Source organism: Mus caroli, unplaced genomic scaffold (genome assembly GCF_978045245.1).
Source record: "Mus caroli unplaced genomic scaffold, Mus_caroli_1 scaffold_9, whole genome shotgun sequence".
NCBI lineage: Eukaryota > Metazoa > Chordata > Mammalia > Rodentia > Muridae > Mus > Mus caroli.
The window spans coordinates 31,268,777-31,290,056 of record NW_028227264.1 but is presented as its reverse complement, the minus strand read 5'-3'; positions in this window follow the sequence as shown (position 1 = coordinate 31,290,056).

Below are 21,280 nucleotides of genomic sequence, written 5' to 3'. Positions count from 1 at the left end.
CTTATATTTTATAAATTATCTTGAAGGAAAATTTCATAATTGTCCATCAAACAATTTTTTATTTTAAAAGTATTTTATTAATGTATGTGTGTATTTGTGTGTGTGTGTGTATGTGTGCATTTGTGTGTGTGTATTTGTGTGTGTGTGTATTTGTGTATATGTATTTGTGTGTGTGTGTATGTGTGTATTTGTGTGTGTGTGTGTTTGTACTGGCCTATGTAGGATGTGGATGTAGGGGGTACAAACTCCATGACAAACATGCTGGACACCTACTTTGTGGACTTGGTTTTCTTCTTCCATATTTACATAGTGTTCTAGTTTAATTTCTGTTGCTCTGATAAATACTCTAACAAAAATCATATTAAGGGAGAAAGGTGGGACTTTATCTGGCTTACAATTCTGAGGTATAGTTAATCATTTTGGGACAGTCAAGGAAGGAACTCAAAAGGTCACATCTACAGTCAAAAGCAGAGAGAGGAAATTAAAGTTGTTGCTTGTTTGCTATTTCTGCTTCTAGAGTCTGCTCCCAGCTAGCTTTTTCCTGTTCTGTACAGTTCAGAGTCCACTGTCCTATGAATGGTGCCCACCACTATGGTCTGATTCTTCCCACATCAATTAGCAATCAATAACCCCCCCCCAGAACAACTGGATAAAAAATATTATCCAGATGAGATTGGGCATGTTTAGAGTTTCTGCCTGTTTTTATTTTGTCTTCTCCTACTCAGTTCAGTTGGTGTTTCTGGGAGACCTGCTCTTTTCTAGGGGAAGAAAGGGGTTAAGGGAGTGATCTGGGGGAGGAGTGAGGTGGTGGAGTGTTGGGAGGAATGAATTAAGAGGAAGCTGTAGTCAGGATAGATTTTAAGAGAGAAAAAATGTAATTAATTTATTAATTAATTTCTAAAAACATTATCCATTACATTATCTCTTAATTAAAAAGGCAATTATTCAACTCCCTTCTCTGGTGATTCTACATTGTGGCAATTTGGACATGTAAAGTGAACTGTCACATATGGGTTCTGGGGAAGGAAGTGGGGTCATCAGTCTTATTCTTGTACTACTTTTTTTTTTTTTTCCAAGACAAGGTTTCTCTGTCTGTTAGGTTTTCCCTTCTTCATTATGAAGTTTACATTTTAGTAATCATCAGTGATATTCTTGTTTTGTTTTGTTTGTTTTGTTTTGTTTTGTTTCATTTTTCAAGACAGGGTTTTCTCTGTATAGCCCTGGTTATCCTGGAACTCACTCTGTAGACCACATCAGTGATATGCTTAAGAAGGCAAAACAAAACAAAACAAAACAAAACCAGCATAGGTTGTACATTTTTCCATACTTCCATCCAATAGATGGATAAATCTTTTGTATTAGTGAATTCAAGGAAAATAGTCTAAGAAATAAATAGGTAATATACTTTATTCTTTTTCACACTTAAGAGAGCAAATCTCAGTACGACAAAGTTAAGAATGACAATGATAGAAACAATGTTCTTGGTGCTATGTTATTAAGAACAAGAGTTCTAGAAATGATGTTTTGAATGCATTGTCTGTAGCATGGTGGCAACTACTTTAGAGACTTTTACATTTTGTAGGAATTTCTGGTAACATCTCCAGCAGAAGGCCAATATACAACTTGACTTTCCTGCAGAGATCAAAATTCATAGGTCTATAACAGTGGCAGAGACAGTAACAGCATAAATTGTCATTCTGGGCTTATGGACAGCCTTAGTTAAGGTCTTCCCTTATTCTCTCATCAGCACCAACTCAAATAAAGCTATTCATTAGTAAGACTAAATTTAAAGCCTTGAAAAACTAAATACAAAATAGGTATGTTTTTCATATTTATAAGATTCTGAATGTCATGCAGCTTCCTGTTTTCAGGCAGAGCTGTCAGAAGTTAGGATTTTAAAGAATACACAGAAATGGGAAAGCAGGCAGCTGGAACAATCAAATCATCACTATCATTTTTAATTCAACCACAGACGAAATTAACACTGTTAAGAACCTTAGAATACGTTGGCTAAAATGAGAGACAAAAGCCTTAGATTCTCCTAGAATCCTGTTTCAGGAGGCATTTGAATTTCCTTAAGCTAAATTTCATCTACACATATTTTATAATTGAAGATTACTTTACAATATTGATCTTTTAGTGAACAATATGCTGTTAAATCATGTGCATTGTAAAGTGATTGAAATGAAATGTGTCCATAGATTTTAATTATCTGACTAAATCACATATGACTTAGGTTAACTCTGATGGTTGTAGTTGACCAGTTTGCTTTCATTTTTCCCTCTACCTTTATTTTTAGCCCCATCCTTGATATCTGTGTTCTTTTTCATGTCTTCTCATAATTCTCTCACTGGAATCCATTTATGACCACAAGAACAGTCTTTCTAGTCCCAATTCACTTTCAAGAAGATGTCTCTGAAGGATGAACTTGCCTAATCAAGCAGAAGTGATGAGGGCAACTGAGGTAAAACTCTTAAAGAGTAAATCATATTTGCAAGTCTTCTCTGAATTTCTAAGCCCCATAAGTGACTTCTTTCAAAGGCCTGAACAATACTTGGGTTACAGAATGATTTTGTGTTATGTTCCTATTATTATAGCTCTTTATACTTTACATATGTTTCATGAATTTAATGGTTGTATGCCAACTTCATTAGAATATTGGAAGTACTTCTCAACACTAAGAACTCTACAAGTATTTATTCTTAACCAAAGGAATGGATACATTGATTAGTCGATTAGCTCTGTGACCCTAAAAGGATACCTCTGGCAATTTTTTTTGTTAATGAGTAATAATTATGTAGAAACTTATATTAATATTAGTCCATTATAGCTATTCACTAACATCCCAAAGTAAAACTAATTTATTCATTGCTAGGAATATATTTATTGAGCAACTGTTATGAGTTAAGACGTATTGTGGGGTTTTAGACAACAGTGGTCAGTAAAACAGACCAAGTTTCCTGTCTATAGGATGCAGAGAAAAGACATAGAAAAAGAATAGGATAATAATATGAGAATAATTTTTTAGTGTGTGATGAGGGTATGAAGGGATGAAAAAGCTGAAGTGAAAGGCCCAATTATATGTACATTTTAGGGAAGGGACTACTTAGCTTTGTTAAGAGGAGAAGTCTTTGTTGGTTTTGAGCAGAATACTTTGATCGACTTTTCACTTTATAGAAGTGTTCTACAATACTGGAAAATCTTGATAAAATGGATAACTATCTAGAAAGATACTAGGTACCAAAGTTAAATCAAGATAAGGTAAATTATCTAAATAACCCCTAAGGTAATAGAAATAGTCATTAAAACCTGCCAATCAAAAAAGCCAAGGGCCAGATGGTTTTAATGTGATATTCTACAAGACCTTCAAAGAAGAGCTAATACCAATACTCCTCAAATTATTCCACAAAATAGAAATAGAAGGAATATTAATTAATTCATTTTATGAAGCCACGGTTACTCTGATATGTAAACTATATAAGGACCCAACAAAGAAAGAGAACATCAGATCAATTTCACTTATGAATATCGATGTAAAAATACTCAACTAAATTCTTGCAAATTAAATCCAAGAATGTATCAAAACCATCATTCACTAAAATCAAGTAGGCTTCATCCCAGCATTGCAGGAATGGTTCAGAACAAAAATATCCACCAACATAATACAGTATATGTGATGATTAGTATATGCTTGGCCCAGGGAGTGGCACTGTTAGAAGGTGTGGCTCTGTTGGAATAGGTGTGGCCTTGTTGGAGTAGGTGTTTCACTGTGATGCTAGCTGTTTGGAAGTCTATATTCTGCTAGCAGCCTTCAGATGAAGATGTAGAAAGAGCAACTCTCAACTTCATATGGAAAAACAAACAAAAAACGCAATAGCCAAAGACAATTCTCAACAGTAAAAGAGCTTTCAGGGGAATCACTATCCTTGATCTCAAACTGTACTACAAAGCAATAATGATAAAAAACCCATGATACTGGTACAGAAACAGATCAATAGAATAGAATCAAAGACACAGAAGTAAACCCACACACCTATTGAAACTTGATCTCTGACAAAGAAGCCAAAAACATACAGTGGAAAAAGGAAAAAATCCTCAGTCATCAATAAATGGCAGTGGTCTGTATGTAGAAAAATGAAAATAAATTCATATTTATCACCTTGCACAAAGCTCAATTCCAACTGGATCAAGGACCTCAAATCCAGGTACACTGAATCCAATACAAGAGAAAGTGGGAAAGAGCCTGAAACTCATTGTCACAGGAAAGAAATGTCCTGAACACAACAGCAATGGCTCAGGCTCAAAGATCAAAACCTCAAATGACAGCACATGCTGGTAAAGATGTAGAGAAAGAGCACTCCTCTACTGTTGATGGGATTGCAAACTGGAACAACCACTGTGGAAATCAATCTGGCAGTTCTTCAGAGACTTGGAAATTGTTCTGTCTGAATACCCAGCCATATAACTCTTGGACATATACCCAAAGATGCCCCACCAGTGAAGGACATGTGCTCCTCTATGTTCATAACAGCCTTTTTTGCAATAGCCAAGAGCTTGCAAAAACCCAGATGTCCCACATTGGAAGAATGTATACAGAAAATTAGATTCATTTGCACAATTAAATTCTATTAAAAACAAGGACATCATGGTTTTTGCAGGCAAATGGGTTCTGTCTCCAGCATTGCCTCACTTTGGTTTTTTTTTTTTTTTTTTTTTTTTTTTTTTTAATTGTGTCTACTTCCCTTTTCTTTAAGGACTTCTACCTGTTTGGTTGTTTTTTCCTGTTTTTCTCTAAGGACTTTTAACCTCTTTAGCAGTGTTCTCCTGTATTTCTTTAAGTGAGTTTTTAAAGTCCTTCTTAATGTCCTCTACCATCATCATGAGATATGCTTTTAAATCCGGGTCTAGATTTTCAGTTGTGTTGGGGTATCCAGGACTAGCAAAGGTGGGAGTGCTGGGTTCTGATGATGGTGAGTGGTCTTGGTTTCTGTTAATAAGATTATTATGTTTGCCTTTAGCAGTCTGGTAATCTCTGGAGTTAATTGTTATAGTTGTCTCTGGTTAGAGTGTGTTCCTCCCATGATTCTGTTAGCCTCTATCAGCAGACCTGGGAGACTAGGTCTCTCCTGAGTTTCAGTGGTCAGAGCACTCTCTACAGGCAAGCTCTCCTCTTTCAGGGAAGGTGCACAGATATTTTGCATTCAGAGTTGCCTCCTGGAAGAAGATGAATGCTGGAAACAGCTCCTGTCCTAGAAGCTGTGTAGCTTCTGTAGTTGGCACTCTCACCTACACAGTCTAGTCTCTGAGAGATCCCGGAGCAGAGATGGCTCCCCCAGGTCCTCTGGCAAAGCCCTCCTGGGTGGGGCAGACACCTCTCCTCTAGCAGGAAAGGTGCCTGGATGTCTGGAGCCTGAAATGGGGTCTGCCCCAGAAGCTGTGTGGCTTCTGCGTGTCCCAGAAGCTGTTATCTTCTGTAGTCCACACTCTCACCTGTGCAGAGTAGTCTCTGAGGGATCCAGGAACCAAGCAGACTCGTCCCATTTCTAGTGCAGTCCGTGCTTCCTGCTTGTTATTCAAAATGTGAGCTCTTAGTAGAAGTTTTCACCATCTGCTTCCCATTACCTCTGCTAGCCACCATGAAATCTAATCCTCTAGAATCAAAAGTCAAAATAAATCATTTCTTCTAATGGTTTTCTTTGTTATGGTACCTTTTTCTTTCCAGTTTAGCTAATCTGGCTTTCATTGCCTTGAACTTCAATTATAATCAAAATATTGTCCTAACTTTATCAGTGATGCTCTCCATTATAGATGCTATAATGTTCTGATATTTATTTATGAACTTACATATACTTTTATCTCTTTCTGTTTAATTTTTCCACTTCATCTGTGTGTGAAGATTCGGCTTGGTTGTATTCATTTTCCTTGGGACTGTGTTTATTTATTTATTAATCATTTTTATTCATTTACATTTCAAATGATATCCTCCCTTCCCAGTTACCTCTCCACAGCTCTCCCCCACCATCACCCCTTTCCCTCTTCCCCTTTGCGTTTATGAGGGTGCTCCTCCACCGTCACCAAGTCTCACCAAACTGCCTCACTGTGGGGCATCAAGCTTCCACAGGACCAAGGGATTACCCTCCCATTAATGTTAGATAAGACCATCCTCTGCTACATACATGTATCTGGAGCCATGGTTCCCTCCATGTATACTCTTTGGATGGTGGTTTCATCCCTGGGAGCTCTGGGTGGTCCAGTTAGCTGATATTGTTCTTCCTAAGGGATTGCAATCCCTTTCACCTCCTTCAGTCCTTTCCCTAGCTCTTCCATTGAGGTCCCTGTACTCAGTTCAATGTTTGACAGTGAGCATCTGTATCTGTATTGGTTAGGTGCTGGTAGAACCTCTCAGGGAAAAGTTATAGCAGGTTCCACTCAGCCTCAACTGGTGGCCATGCCTATTACTGGAGGTAGTCTCTACAGGTTCTATTTTCCCTTGGTTGGATATTTCAGCTAAAGTCACCTCTGTTGGGTTCTGGAGCCTCTTGCTGCTCTGGAGTTCTATAGTCACCTGATCTTTGACAAAGAAGCCAAACTCTTCCAGTGGAAAAAAGTCAGAATTTTCAAGAAATGGTACTGTTTCAACTGGATGTCAACATGTAGAAGAATGCAAACTGATCCACTCTTATCTCCATATATAAAGCTCAAGTCCAAGGGTTTCAGGACTTCCACATAAAACCAGATACACAGAATGTAATTGAAGAAAAAGTAAGAACTTGAATCACATTGGCATAGGGGAAATTTTCCTGAACAGAACACCAATGGTTCATGCTCTAAGATCAACAGTTGAAAAATGGGACCTCATAAAATTGAAAATCTTTTGTAAGGTCAAGGACACTATCAATAGGACAAAATGGCAGCCCACAGATTGGGAAAAGATCTTTACCAGCCCAACATATCATAGAGGTCTAATATCCAAAATATACAAAGAACTTAAAAAGTTAGCCTCCAGAGAACCAAATAACCCCATTTTAAAATGGGGTACAGAGATAAAGAGCATTCTTAATGGAGGAATCTTAAATGAGGAAATTCAAATCAAAATGAGCCTGAGATTCTACCTCACAACAATCAAAATGGCTAGGATAAAAAATGTAGGTAACAGTAAGGATGTAGAGAAAGAGAAATACTCCTCTATTGATGGTGGGACTACAAGCTGGTAAAAACACTTTGGAAATCAATGTTACTGCATTCAGTGTGAAAAATTTTGTGTTTGTCTGGGTATGTTTATGTGAGTGTGAATACCTGTGGAGGCAAGAAGAATTTGTCAGATTCAATGGATCTGGATATTCAGGGGGTGGAGATACACCTGACACAGCCCTTGGGAGCTGAACTCCCATCCTCTGTAAGAGAATTATAAGGACTTTATCACTGAGCCATCTCCAGGTCTATTTGACTATTTTTAGGACATCTAGAGAAACACATTGATTTTAAGGCTACAGTTCTGCAAACAATAAAAGGTGTAGGTGAGTTATTCATATTTACTTATCTATACACTTCTTGGAGTGTCATCATTGGAAATATTTCAGATCATAGGAATGCATGAAAATATCAGAGTGATGAACATGGAGAGATGGCTCAGGGGTTAGGGAATCATGCTGCCTTCTTTCCCATATTAATTGACACTAAAAGAAAATGTATAACTCAGGGAGAAAAGACTATCTAAAATACAAAGTTGATATTGGAAACAAAAAGATTTTTGACAAAATAATTTAATAAATTCTGTTTTGTCTCTTTTTTCACTAGACATTATGGAAAAAGATTACATTAAATGAGCATTAATTTATTTGGTATTTGTAAACTAAAAAGGCTTGAAAAAAATCATCAATGGAATAATTTTTACTATCCAGTTTGCTTTGTATGTGTAGATAATCACCAACATACTTTCCTGTTTTCTAAAGTTACATAGTAGTTTTATCACTGTTAATAGGGAAAAAAAGTAAAACAGAAAAGAAAATGTCAGTTTCTCCAAACACAAGTCTGACTAGAACATTATCTAAACAATTGAAATACAAAGTCTGGAGCAGGATGGGGGCAGGGTATAGGGAACTTTCGGGATAGCATTTGAAATGTAAATAAAGAAAATATCTAATTAAAAAAAAACAAAGTCTTAAAATACAAGAGGCCTAAGACAAAAAAATAAAAACAAAACTTCCCCACATTTTCTAACAGATAGCTAAGACTACTTGCTAGACAACCCAATATCTAGTGATACATAAAGTTCTATGCAGACATATGGGGTTTAATTCATAAATACCTATGCAAAACATCTTGCACTACCAGTCAACTGCTGCTACTTCTTTCATGGGAGAAGAAATGAGTTCACTCCCTAACTCTGAGAATGGTGTGTTCATGACTGCCTATGATTCCAGCTTCACAGGAATCTGAAACTTCTGGTCTCCCAGGCATCTGATGCCACCTGCATATATCCACCTACTCCTTTATATTATATATATATATATATATATATATATATATATATAAAATTATACATATAGTAAATTTAATACATACATATATATATATATATATGTAAATTAAAACAAAATAAATGTTTAGGAATTTCAGAAGGAACCATACATATGTATCATATATGTGGTAATATAAAAATAAAGCATAAGCTTTTTGAACTTTGCATTTTCTTTTTATCTTTTTCAATAGATATTTTCATTTAAATTTAAATGCTATCCCCAAAGCCCCCTGTACCCTCCCCGGCCCTGCTCCTCAACCCACCCACTCCTGTTTCCTGGCCCTGGCATTCCCCTGTACTGGGGCATGTGATCTTCGCAATACCAAGGGCCTCTCCTCCTATTGATGGCTGACTAGGCCATCCTCTGCTACATATTCAACTAGAGACATGAGCTCTGGGGGTACTGGTTAGTTCATATTGGTGTTCCTCCTATAGGGTTGCAGAGCCTTTTAGCTCCCTGGGTACTTTCTCTAGCTCCTTCATTAGGGGCCCTGTGTTCCGTCCAATAGATGACTGTGAGCATCTACTTCTCTATTTGCTAGGCACTGGCATAGCCTCACAGGAGACAGCTATATCAGGGTCATGTCAGCAAAATCTTTCTGGCATATGCAATAGTGTCTGGGTTTGCTGGTTGCATATGGGATGGATCCCTGGGTGGGGCAGTCTCTGAATGGTTTTTCCTTCTGTCTTACCTTTGAACTTTGTCTCTGTAACTACTTCCATAGGTATTTTGTTCCCCATTCTAAGAAGGAGTGAAGTATCCACACTTTGGTCTTCCTTCTTCTTGAGTTTCATGTGTTTTGCAAATTGTATCTTGAATATTCTAAATTTTGGGGCTAGTATCCACTTATCAGTGAGTGCATATCATGTGTGTTCTTTTGTGTTTGGGTTACCCCACTTAGGATGATATCCTCCGGATAAATCCATTTGCCTAAGGATTTCATGAATTCATTGTTTTTAATAGCTGAGTAGTACTCCATTGTGTAAATGTACCACATTTTCTGTATCTGTTCCTCTCTTGAGGGACATCTGAGTTCTTTTCAGATTCTGGCTATTATAAATAAGGCTGCTATGGTTCCTTCTGAAACATAGTGGAACATTTTTAGCAAGTGTGAACTTGAAATTTATTAGACAGAAAAAGTACACCATAGATTCAAAATTTGGTTTTGTTTTTAACACTTCCATTTATCATAACTACAATCTACCCTACCATTCTCATTTACAATTCCATGTTCATTTTTCCTTCATGTTCTATATTTTTTTAGCAGTTTAGCCTCACAAAAATCATGTGTCATCAAATAATGTATCACATCTTAATGTTGAAATCATGTACTTATTTAAACTGCACATGTACATAGCTTTTTGCAGATGCTATTATGGTTTTATGTTTATTTGTTTGTTTTATTAAATATAAATTCAGTAACATCTTGGTGAATTCCTCACAGTGTCTTTGTGTGGTTCTGTGCATAGTTTTTGAACACTAATTAAAAGATCAAGTTGAATAAGAAGGAAAAATATCTATATATAAGTCCATGCAATCAAGTTTTAGAAAAAAAAAACATGACTATTGTAATATAATAGATGTTATCAATTCACCATTTTTCAGAATAATAAGGGCATGTGATTTGAACTGTAATAGTGATACTTTCAAACTCACTATTAATTTGCAGACTTCATATGATAGCTACTTCTACTAAAGGTGTTCACAGTTGCGTCAAACCAAACAGGAGAAAACAGATTTGATGAAGGAGATTGAGAAAATAGAAGAAAGGAAACATCAGGGGTTGTGAATGATTGCAGAATATTCTATCCTTTCACATCCGGGTTATAGCCTTTAAGTGTAGACTTAATATTGAGAAATGTAATGAGGTGACTACTCTCAACTTGCTAGCTTTGAGGTGACTTAAGGATATCTGTAAATTCCATCAAACTGGGACACAGAAAACATACTTTCTCAGTAGAGAATTCTGATCTTCTGCTAAGAAAGCTGCATGTCTGAGGAAGTGACCCTCATGATCATTTTCTCATGATAAATTTACTTTGTTTTAATTAAACTAATCAACACATAAAAGAATTGGATTGCTAACTGATTTCTCAGTCTGAAAGGACTGGTCACCTTGAACCCAGATAAACTATTTCTTGAGAAATAGAAGATGTGAGAAATCTTTATTCTGCTTGCCTCTAAAAGATGCTGAAAAATCCAATAAAGTATGCAGTTGTTCACAGTTACTCTGCATCCCATGTCCTGATTACTGCCACCCTACTGAGGGACCCACCATACTAGATGTTGACATGATATCTCTGTGCAAGTTTCATCCATGTGATGAATCCTTTCCTGGTTTGCTTTCTATTCCTTTAATAAACACCAAAACCAAGATCAACTTAGGAGAAATGGGTGTATTTCAACTATACACTCGCATCACTGGTCTTCATGAATAAAGTCAAGGCAGAAACCCAGGGTCAGGACCTGAAGCAGAGACCAAGCAAACATGAACCATGATTGGTATTTACAAGCCACTCTCTATGGTTTGCTCAGCAGTCTTGGTTATGCAAACCAGGACTACATGACTGGAACTGTCATGCTTGCAGTAGACTGGGTCTTCCTATATTAATCCTAGTTCAAGACAGTGCCCACAGACATACTCACAAATAAATTTGTTGGAATCATTGCCTCAACTGAAACTCATTTTCTTCCCAGATGGCACTGGCTTGGTAAAATAATCAAAGAAGGGCATGTAGAGATTTAAAAACCAAATCTTCCTTCTATTATTTTTGTATGGTTATATAATCATTATTTTATACATTTTATGATTATACAATTTATAATTATATAATTTTGTATGACTGTATAAACCTTGATTATATAATCTTCTTCCAAAACATATGCTAGCCTGAATATCACAGGAGTGTGTCTTTTGTCTTTAGTATTTACTAAGAGCAAGTTTTTTCTAAACACTTACTATTTGTTTCAAATTATATCATTAGGATGATTTTTCACACATCAGTTGAATAGTATGAACCATATTTAAAAATTAAAAAAAGACATGATAAATAAAACATCACAGCAAGGGACTCAATAACATAAATCTCTTTCTACTCAAGGATAAATCCTATGATAATATATTCATGAGAATAACTTTATTAAAGACTAAAAATTTTATTAAGTTTATAAAACTATGAAGAAAGTAAAATAAAGAAAGAAACATAGCCAGGCCTTGGTGGCACACGCCTTTAAACCCAGCACTTGGGTTTAAATCCACTGCAGGTGGATTTCTGAGTTCGAGGCCAGCCTGGTCTACAGAGTGAGTTCCAGGACAGCCAGGACAGCCAGGGCTACACAGAGAAACCCTGTCTCGAAAAACCAAAAAAAAAAAAAAAAAAAAAAAAAAAAGAAAGACAACAAGAACAACAATAATAAAATAAAACAAGACTCTAAATTAAAAAAAAAATCAAAAAAGAGAAATAGTGAAAACTTCCCAGTTATACTAATTCAAGGAAAGTTATAATGAGAGTGGATTGTGGATTATTCTTGTAATTTGTGATAATTAACATTTAAGGATATGGTAAAACATACAAATATGTTTTCACCTATGTTATTGACTAACTAACCTTTAAACTTTTAAAATTAAAAAAAGAATAAATACGAGGTTTAAAATTAAAAGTGTCTCATATCCAATTTCCTTATTAGAAAAGAAAGAGCCACAGTAAATTTGAAGTAAATTGGATGGATCATTTAGCTGTTAATGTTTGTGACCTTCTGCCTGTGGTAGTTATGCTGTATATAACTTCTGCTATGGTGGGATAGTGTGTTCTATCATCAAGTTAAATACTATCAAACTGTCTTATATAGAAATGTCTTGTCATCTTTAATATACAGCAAAGTTTGGTTTAGCAATTAAACAAAGAAAGCATGATATATTTGCCCTTAAGGAGTACAAACAATGAGGGGAAAAATCAGCAACTATAGGGTCATAATATTTCTTGTATATATTTGAGGGTCTTGATAATGTATAAAAATTAGCATTTAACCTAGATTGTAGTAGAAGGTGTAAATACTTCATATAATTCCTGGCTCAGTGGAGCATTTGGAGAAAGCTGAAGCCTCAATATCAAAAGGAAAGTAATGTAATATAACATGTTTAAATAATGGTTAAAGAATGAACCTGGTGGAGCAGGTTTGCACATAAAACTCAACATCTGAAAACATAAACACAGGGAGCATTTACTTTCTATATATAATCCCCTTACACTTACTCATTTTATTCTTGGTAGGTGGGCAAAGGGCAGACAAAATATACTTTAGAAAACAATCCTGAAAAATAGAAGATAGAAAATGAATAGAATGTCCTGCTGTCTTTCTGTCTAAGAGGCAAACCTTTTTAGCTTTTCAGGGAAGGCAGCAGACTATTCTAATCCAGGCAAAAGTTGAGGACGTATTGTAGCTGATGTAAATATCGAAATAAGTAAAAGTCAAAGTTAGGAAGAAACAGTAGGAAAATTTCCTCTGAAAGCCCAGAAAACAACTTAATCAGGCTGGAAAAGTCATGTAGTCCCTACTTTCAGTACCCCATCCAAATTTCAGCAAGCATCAAAGAGGATGAAGAACATGAATAGGCAGGGAGCATCACAACAATCTGGGACATGGCTATCGAGATGGACCTCTGCTGACCTAACTATATTCTGTTACAATCACAAGAGAATACCAAAGAAGATGATGCATTGGAAACAACCTCATATCCGCAAAACTCAAATCCAGTTCTATGGTTTCCTAGGTTAACTCATCTCCCTTGTTCGTAGCCTATCAGAATAAGATAAAGATTTATTTTGGATATCATCACTGTAAGTATGTAAGAGCCACACAATCAACTGTTTGTTTGTTTTTGTTTTGTTTTTTAAAGAGAGTAGAGAAGCACAAGAAAACAAACAAACAAACAGAAATCTCACTAGTAAGAGACTTGGTAGGGATATTAAATTTGACTAAGATAAAGATTCTCTAATGGTTAGAACTTGCAAAAAATGGAATAAGTAGCAGGGATGGTAATGACTAGGGAGATAAATGAAGTATGTTAGCCATTTACCTGAATTCCTAAGATGTATGTGTGTGAGAGAGAGTAAGAAAACAAGAGCAAAGAAGTAGCATCATAACATAAGAAATAACTAATGAACCTAACATAGAAAGACCCAAACAAATACAATACATCATTATAAAGCTGCAGACAATGCCAAATGTGGTTTGAGAATAATAATTTTGGAATCCCACAGAAGATATTAGGTAGGAAAAAATTTTGAAAAGTTAAAAATATGAAACAATACCAAATATAATGAAAAGAAATGTATAAAATTAGCCATAAGAAGCTCACAATGTTCAACAATGGGGGTAGCCCAGACATAGAGCTTTCAAATGCCACAAAAAAAAAAACAAGAAAAAGTATAATTTATCAACAGCCCGAAAAAATAGTCACAGTTTTACAATAGATCAGTGTTAACTGACTATAATAGCATGCACAAAACAAACAAATGAAAAACAAAACAAAATACTGTTCAAGCTCAGGCTGAACAAATTCTCAACATAAGGAGAAGATAGTAAGAAGTCCCATTACATGCTGAGGAGCTATTGGCATTTGATAGCTTATGGGAGAAGCAGAGTCAATTTTCTTTCATCTTTGCATATTATGGCCATAGGTCTGGCACTACTCCCAAAATTTACCACCTGGAAACATAAGCTGAACTACATGGAGAAAAAGTGTGTGTGTGTAGGGGGGATGGGGTGGGGTGAAGGGCTGTGGAGCAGGAGAAGGAGAAGAATGACGGGGAGGAGGGAGAGGAAGAGGAAAGTCAATTTTGAGTGAGAGGTAGGAATGTGAGTATAGATAGGTTACATATGAGGAGAGAGAAAGGAGTAAGGCTTGACTATAATCAGAATACATAATATGAAACTCTTAAAGAGTAAAGTAGTTTTAAAAAACAAGAATAATATGAGAAACTAAGGAAAGACATTTTAACTAGCAAGATTCATTTGTGGGTAGGGAATCTTATACTTATAAATTCCCAGTTCCATGAACTTAGGCTGACTTTACACCAGGAGGTTACCTGTGCCTGTTTAGGTTCTCAGCTTATAACCTGTTAATATGTTCCCCTTTCATAAGGATCACTGCAGTGTTAGATTTTGTTTAATGACCATCACTCTCCCATTGCTGAGCAGTGCCTTGTTAGTCCTTGTGATGTACTATGTGTTGGGACTGTAAAGAAAGCATTTGGTGTATGTGATTCAAACTGCTCTTGTGGACATGTACCCCAGGGGAACATAAACACCTGGCTTACATCAGAGAACATGCTGGATTGGTAGGTATCATGATGGATGGGTTGTTGGGATTTCTATGGAATTTTTCTCTCCCTGATTGCTTTACTGTAGTATACATGGGTTTCCTAGATTATAGTAGTCCTAAGCCCTCATCATATCTGCAAACACCGAGGACACTATTAGTTGCCATCAGAGGGCTTTTGAGTCCAGGCCTTTGCTGTGGCATATATCTAATCTCCATACACCATAGAAGACAAAAAGGTGAGGAAGAGGGAGAGAGAGAAGGAGAAAGAGAGAGCATTATATTATATCCTTCCTTCTCACTGTGCAAGATAGAGAAATAAATATGCAAAATAAAATCTCAGAAATTATTTCAAAAAGTTTAAACTTTGAAAGAAGAATAAAAAGTGTAAAGATAAGCAAGATAGGAAGATAAATATAGAACAGTTTCTCTGTTTAAGACTCTGAAAGTTAATTATTTCAGAAAATAAATTCACTAAAGTTGGTAATTTATGATATATACACTTGAAACATCAAGGCATTGTGGGGCAATGGGCTATGCACAGACAGCCTGATCTCCAGTCGAGCTGAGGACTTGAACCCTGGTAGGACCTAGTGGTAGTAATTTACACCTACATGGGATGGTAGGCATTCGACCATGTTCTCTGGACCCCTGGCTCCTGTTGGAGTTACCACCCCCACAACCCCCACAGGAGAGGCATGTGGCTTTCAGTCATGTAGACAATGTCACAAGCTTCTGGCCTTCTGACTAGACTCCTCCCCACAGTTACCTAGCAACAACAAGATAACAAGCCCACTATAAGAGAGGCTGTTTGGCCCCTTCTCGTTCTCTAAATCTTTCTTACTCTCTAAGCTTTTACCTCTCTCTGTAAGCTTTCACCTTTCTTACTCTCTAATTTTCTTTCTCTCCCTTCCCCCTTCTTTCCTCTTGGCCATGGCCTCTCTCTCTCTCTCTCTCTCTCTCTCTCTCTCTCTCTCTCTCTCTCTCTCTCTCTCTCTCTCTCTCTTTCTCTCTTATCTTCTCTCTTTCCCCTGCCTTTCTACAATAAAGTTCTAAAACCATAGACTGTCTCTGTTCATCAAAGCCAGGACTAAAGACACTCACCTGCTTGGGAACCACCCATCATCCCTCTTCTCCCTCTGCCCTCTTCCCTTATCTCTGGGGCCTAGTGCTGCCCCGGGGCCCCTATTCTGTTTGCAGTTCCTCCACCATGTCCAGCGTGGGATACCAAAGACTGAAATCCTGGTACTGGGGGCTGCCCTTTGTCTACCCCCCTGCCATGTGGGGTCAGTGGCTTCACACAGCCAGATGCCTACCCAGGGCTGCGTGGAAAGCATCCAACAGCCCTCCAGCATCCGCCCACCCAGAGCACTGGAACTCTGGCTGGTTAGGGTTAGGGTTAGGGCCACAGAAGCAACACAGGTTCTTGGACAGGAGCCCTTCAGGCCTTCATCTTCAGCCAGAAGGTAGATCTGAGCTCCAGACCTCTGTGTACCTTCTGTGCAAGAGGAGAACTCACCTGCAGAGAATGCTGTGACCACTGGGATTCTGGAGTGTTGGACTCCCAGGAGTGCTGGCAGAGGCTAACATAATCTCAGGAGGAACAAGACCAGCCAGAGACAGCTAGAACATCTAACCCCAGAGATTACCAGATGGGGAAAGGCAAATGTAAGAATCTTACTAAGAGAAACCAAGACCACTGGGCATTATCAGAACAAAGTACTCACACTACAGCGAGTCCTGGGTATGTCAACACACTCAAAGAAGCAAGATTCAGATTTAAAATCATATCACATGATGTTGATAGATGATTTTAAGAAGGGCATAAATAACTCACATAAAGAAATACAGGAGAACACTGCTAAACAGGTAGAAGACATTAAAGAGGAAGGACAAAAATCCCTCAAAGAATTGCAGGAAAACACTGCTAAACAGGTAGAAGACCTTAACACAAAAGAGGAAACACAAAATCCCTTAAAGAATTACAGGAAAACACAACCAAACAGGTGATGGAATTGAAAAAAACCATCCAAGATCTAAAAATGGAAGTAGATACAATAAAGAAAACCCAAAGGGAGACAACTCTGGAGATAGAAATCCTAGGAAAGAAATCAGGAAGCATAGATGCGAGCATCAGTAACAGAATACAAGAGATGGAAGAGAGAATCTAAGGTGCAGAACATTCCATAGACAACATGGACACAACAATCATAGAAAATGCAAAATGCAAAAAGATCCTAACTCAAAACATCCAGGAAATCCAGGACACAGTGAGAAGACGAAACCTACAGATAATAGGAGTAGATGGGAATGAAGATTTTCATTTTAAATGGCCAGTAAGTATCTTCAACAAAATTATAGAGGAAACCTTCCCTAACCAAAAGAAAGAGATGCCCATGAACATGCAAGAAGCATACAGGACGCCAAAGAGACTAGACCAGAAAAGAAATTCCTCCTGATACACAATATGCACTAAATAGAGATAGAATATTAAAAGCAGTAAGGGAAAAGGTCAAGTAACATATAAAGGCAGACCAATAGAATTACACCAGACTTCTCACCAGAGACTATGAAAGCCAGAAGGTCCTGGACAGTTGTTATACAGACCCTAAGAGAACACAAATGCCAGTCCAGGCTACTATACCAAGGAAAACTCTCAATTACCATAGATGGAGAAACCAAACTCTTCCATGACAAAACCAAATTCACACAATATCTTTCCACGAATCCAACACTTCAAAGAATAATAAAGAGAAAACTCCAACAATGAGGGAAATGATGCCCTACAAAAAGCAAAAGAGTAATCCTTCAACAAACCTAAGAGAAGATAGCTGCAAGAACAGAATCTTAACTCCTACAACAAAATAACAGGAAGTAACAATTACTTTTCCTTAATATCTCTTAATATGAATGGACTCAATTTCCCAATAAAAAGACATAGACTAACAGACTGGATACATACCAGGACCCAACATTTTGCTGCATACAGGAAACCCAACTCAGGGCCAAAAACAGACACTACTTCAGAGTAAAAGGCTGGAAAACAATTTTCCAAGCTTATTGTCTGAAGAAACAAGCTGGAGTAGCCATTCTAATATTGAATAAAATCGGCTTCCAACCCAAAGTTATCAAAAGGACAAGGAGGGGCACTTCAAACTCATCAAAGGTAAAATCTTCCAATATGAACTCTCAATTCTATATAGCTATGCACCAAATACACATTCATTAAAGAAACTTTAGTGAAGCTCAAAGCACACATTGCACTACACACAATAATAGTGGTAGAGTTTAACACCCCACTCTCATCAATGGACAGATCCTGGCAACAGAAACAAAACAGAGGAAAAAGTGAAATTAACAGAAGTTATGGAACAAATTGATTATATATATATATATATATATATATATATATATATATATATATATATATCCATCATTATCAAGTAGGCTTTATCCCAGGGATGCAGGGTGCAGGAATGGTTTAATATATGGAAATCCATCAATGTAATCCATTATATAAACAAACTCAAAGATAAAAACCACATGATCATCTCATTGGATGCCGAGAAAGCATTTGCCATAGTCCAACACCCATTCATGATAAAAGTCTTGGAAAGACCAGGAATTCAAGTATTGGAAAGCAATATACCTAAACATAATAAAAGCAATCTACAGCAAGCCAGTAGCCAACATCAAACTAAATTTAGGATAGAAACTTGAAGCAATCCCACTAAAATTAGGGACTAGACAAGGCTGCCCACTTTCCCCCTACCTATTCAATATAGTACTTGAAGTCCTAGCCAGAGCAATTAGGCAAAAAAAGATCAAAGGGATACATATTGGAAAGGAAGAAGTCAAATTATCACTATTTGCAGATGATATGATAGTATATATAAGTGATCCTTAAAACTCCACCAGAGGACTCCTAAACCTGATAAAGATCTTCAGTGCAGCAGCAGGATATAAAATTAACTCCTTTCTCTACACAAAGGATAAACAGGCTGAGAAAGAAATTGGGGAAGTACCACCATTCACAATAATTACAAATAATATAAAACGCCCTGGTGTGACTCTAAGTAAAGAAATGAAATGTCTGTATGATAAGAATTTCAAGTCTCTGAAGAAAGAAATTGAAGATCTCAGAAGATGGAAAGATCTCCTATGCTCATGGATTGGCAGGATTGATATAGTACAAATGGCTATCTTGCCAAAAGCAATCTACAGATTCAATGCAATCCCCATCAAGATTCCAAAGGGGCAATTTGCAATTTCATCTGGTATAACAAAAAACCTAGAATAGCAAAATCTATTCTCAAAAATAAAACAACCTCTTGTGGAATTACCATGCCTGATCTCAAGCTACACTACAGAGCAATTGTGATTAAAAACTACATGGTACAGGTACAGCATCAGTCAGGTAGATCAATGGAATAGAATTGAAGGGCCAGAAATGAACCCACACACCTATGGGCACTTGATCTTTGACAAAGGAGCTAAAACCAATCAGTGAAAAAAGACATCATTTTCAACAAATGCCTCAACTGGTCGTTATCATGTAGAAGGATGTGATTTGATTCATACTTATCTCCTTGTACAAAGCTCAATTCTAAGTGGATCAAGGAACTCCTCATAAAACCAGAGACACTAAAACTCATAGAGGAGAAAGTGGGGAAAATCCTCGAAGATATGGGCACAGGGGGAAAATTACTAAACAGAACAGCAGTGGCTTGTGCACTACGATCAAGAATTGACAAATGGGATCTCATAAAAGTGCAAAGCTTTTGTAAGGCAAAAGACACTGTCCATAAGACAAAAATACCACCAACAGACTAGGAAAATATCTTTACCAATCCTAAGTCTGATTGGGGACTAATATCCATTATATACAAAGAACTCAAGAATTTGTATTCCAGAAAATCAAATAACCCCATTAAAAAATGGGGCACAGGGCTAAACAAAGAATTCTCAACTGAGGAATATTTAATGATCTCTGGATCAGGGAAGAAATAAAGAAAGAAATTAAAGACTTTCCAGAATTCAATGAAAACAAAGAAACAACATAATCAAATTTTTGACACAAAATGAAAGCAGTGCTAAGAGAAAAATTCATAGAAACAGGTACCTTTAAAAATTAGAGAGGTAGCCTACGAATGATTTAAAAGTATACCTCAAAGCCCCAGGGAAAAAAATCAAACACACCCAAAAGTATACTGCAAGAAATGATCAAACTCATGGCTAAAACCAGTCAGTTAAAAACAAAGAGGATCATTTGATGAATACACTATCATTTTCCACTGGATGATTTTGGATTCTTTGTCAAAGATCAGGAGACCATAGGTGTGTGGTTTTAATTCTGGGTCTTCTTTTCTATTTCATTGATCTACTGGTGTGTCTCTGTACCAACACCATGTGGTTTTTATCACTATTGCTCTATAGTAGAGTTTGAGGTCAGAGATGGTGATTCTCTCAGAAGTTCTCTTATTGTGGAGAACAGTTTTCACTGGCTTAAGTGGAGGTCTTCATGTAAAAGAATGTAAATTGATCCATTTTTATCTCATTGTACAAAGTTCAACTACAAGATGATCAAAGACTGCCACATAAAACCAGATACACTGAATCTATTAGATAAGAAAATGGGAAAAAGCCTCAAAGACATCTACACAGGGGAAATTTTCTTAAAAAGAACACCAGTAGCCTAGACTTTAAGGTCAACTATAGACAGATGGGATCTCATAAATGAAAAGGCGAAGAATATTGGTCAGCAGGTCAAAATGGCAACCTAAAGATTGGAAAAGATCTTTACCAATCCTACATCAAATAGAGGGCTAATATCCAATATATTCAAAAAATTCAAGAAGAGAACAATACCAAGAACCAAACAAACAATAACAAACAAACAAAAACAAGCAAACAGTCCAAAAATAAAAACAAAACAAAACAAAAAAATCCAACCCAACAACAATAATAAACAAGAACTGGTTCTTTGTGAAATTCAAGAAGATTTATCCTTAGCCAAACTAACAGGCAGAACAACAGTATCCAAATAAACAAAACTATAATTAAAAAGAGAGATGTAGCAACAGATCCTGAGGAAATTAAAATTATCATTAGATCTTACTTATAAGTAAGATGTACATGTATGGCATGTTTAGGAATGGATGGGTGAGTTGGGGAACACCCTCACAGAAACAGGGGGAAGGAGTCTGGGATAGGGGATGCATGGCATATACTTACTTATAATTGGATATTACTATTCTATTCCTATACTGACACTATATTACACAGAATCAAAGAAGTTAACCAAGAAAGAAGACTCAAGCAGGAATGCTTGAACATCACTTAGAAGGAGAAATAAAACAGTCATTAGAGGCAAATACATGGTGGAAACTATGTGGGAGAGAGAATGGAAATGTACATTGGGATCATGATTCAGATG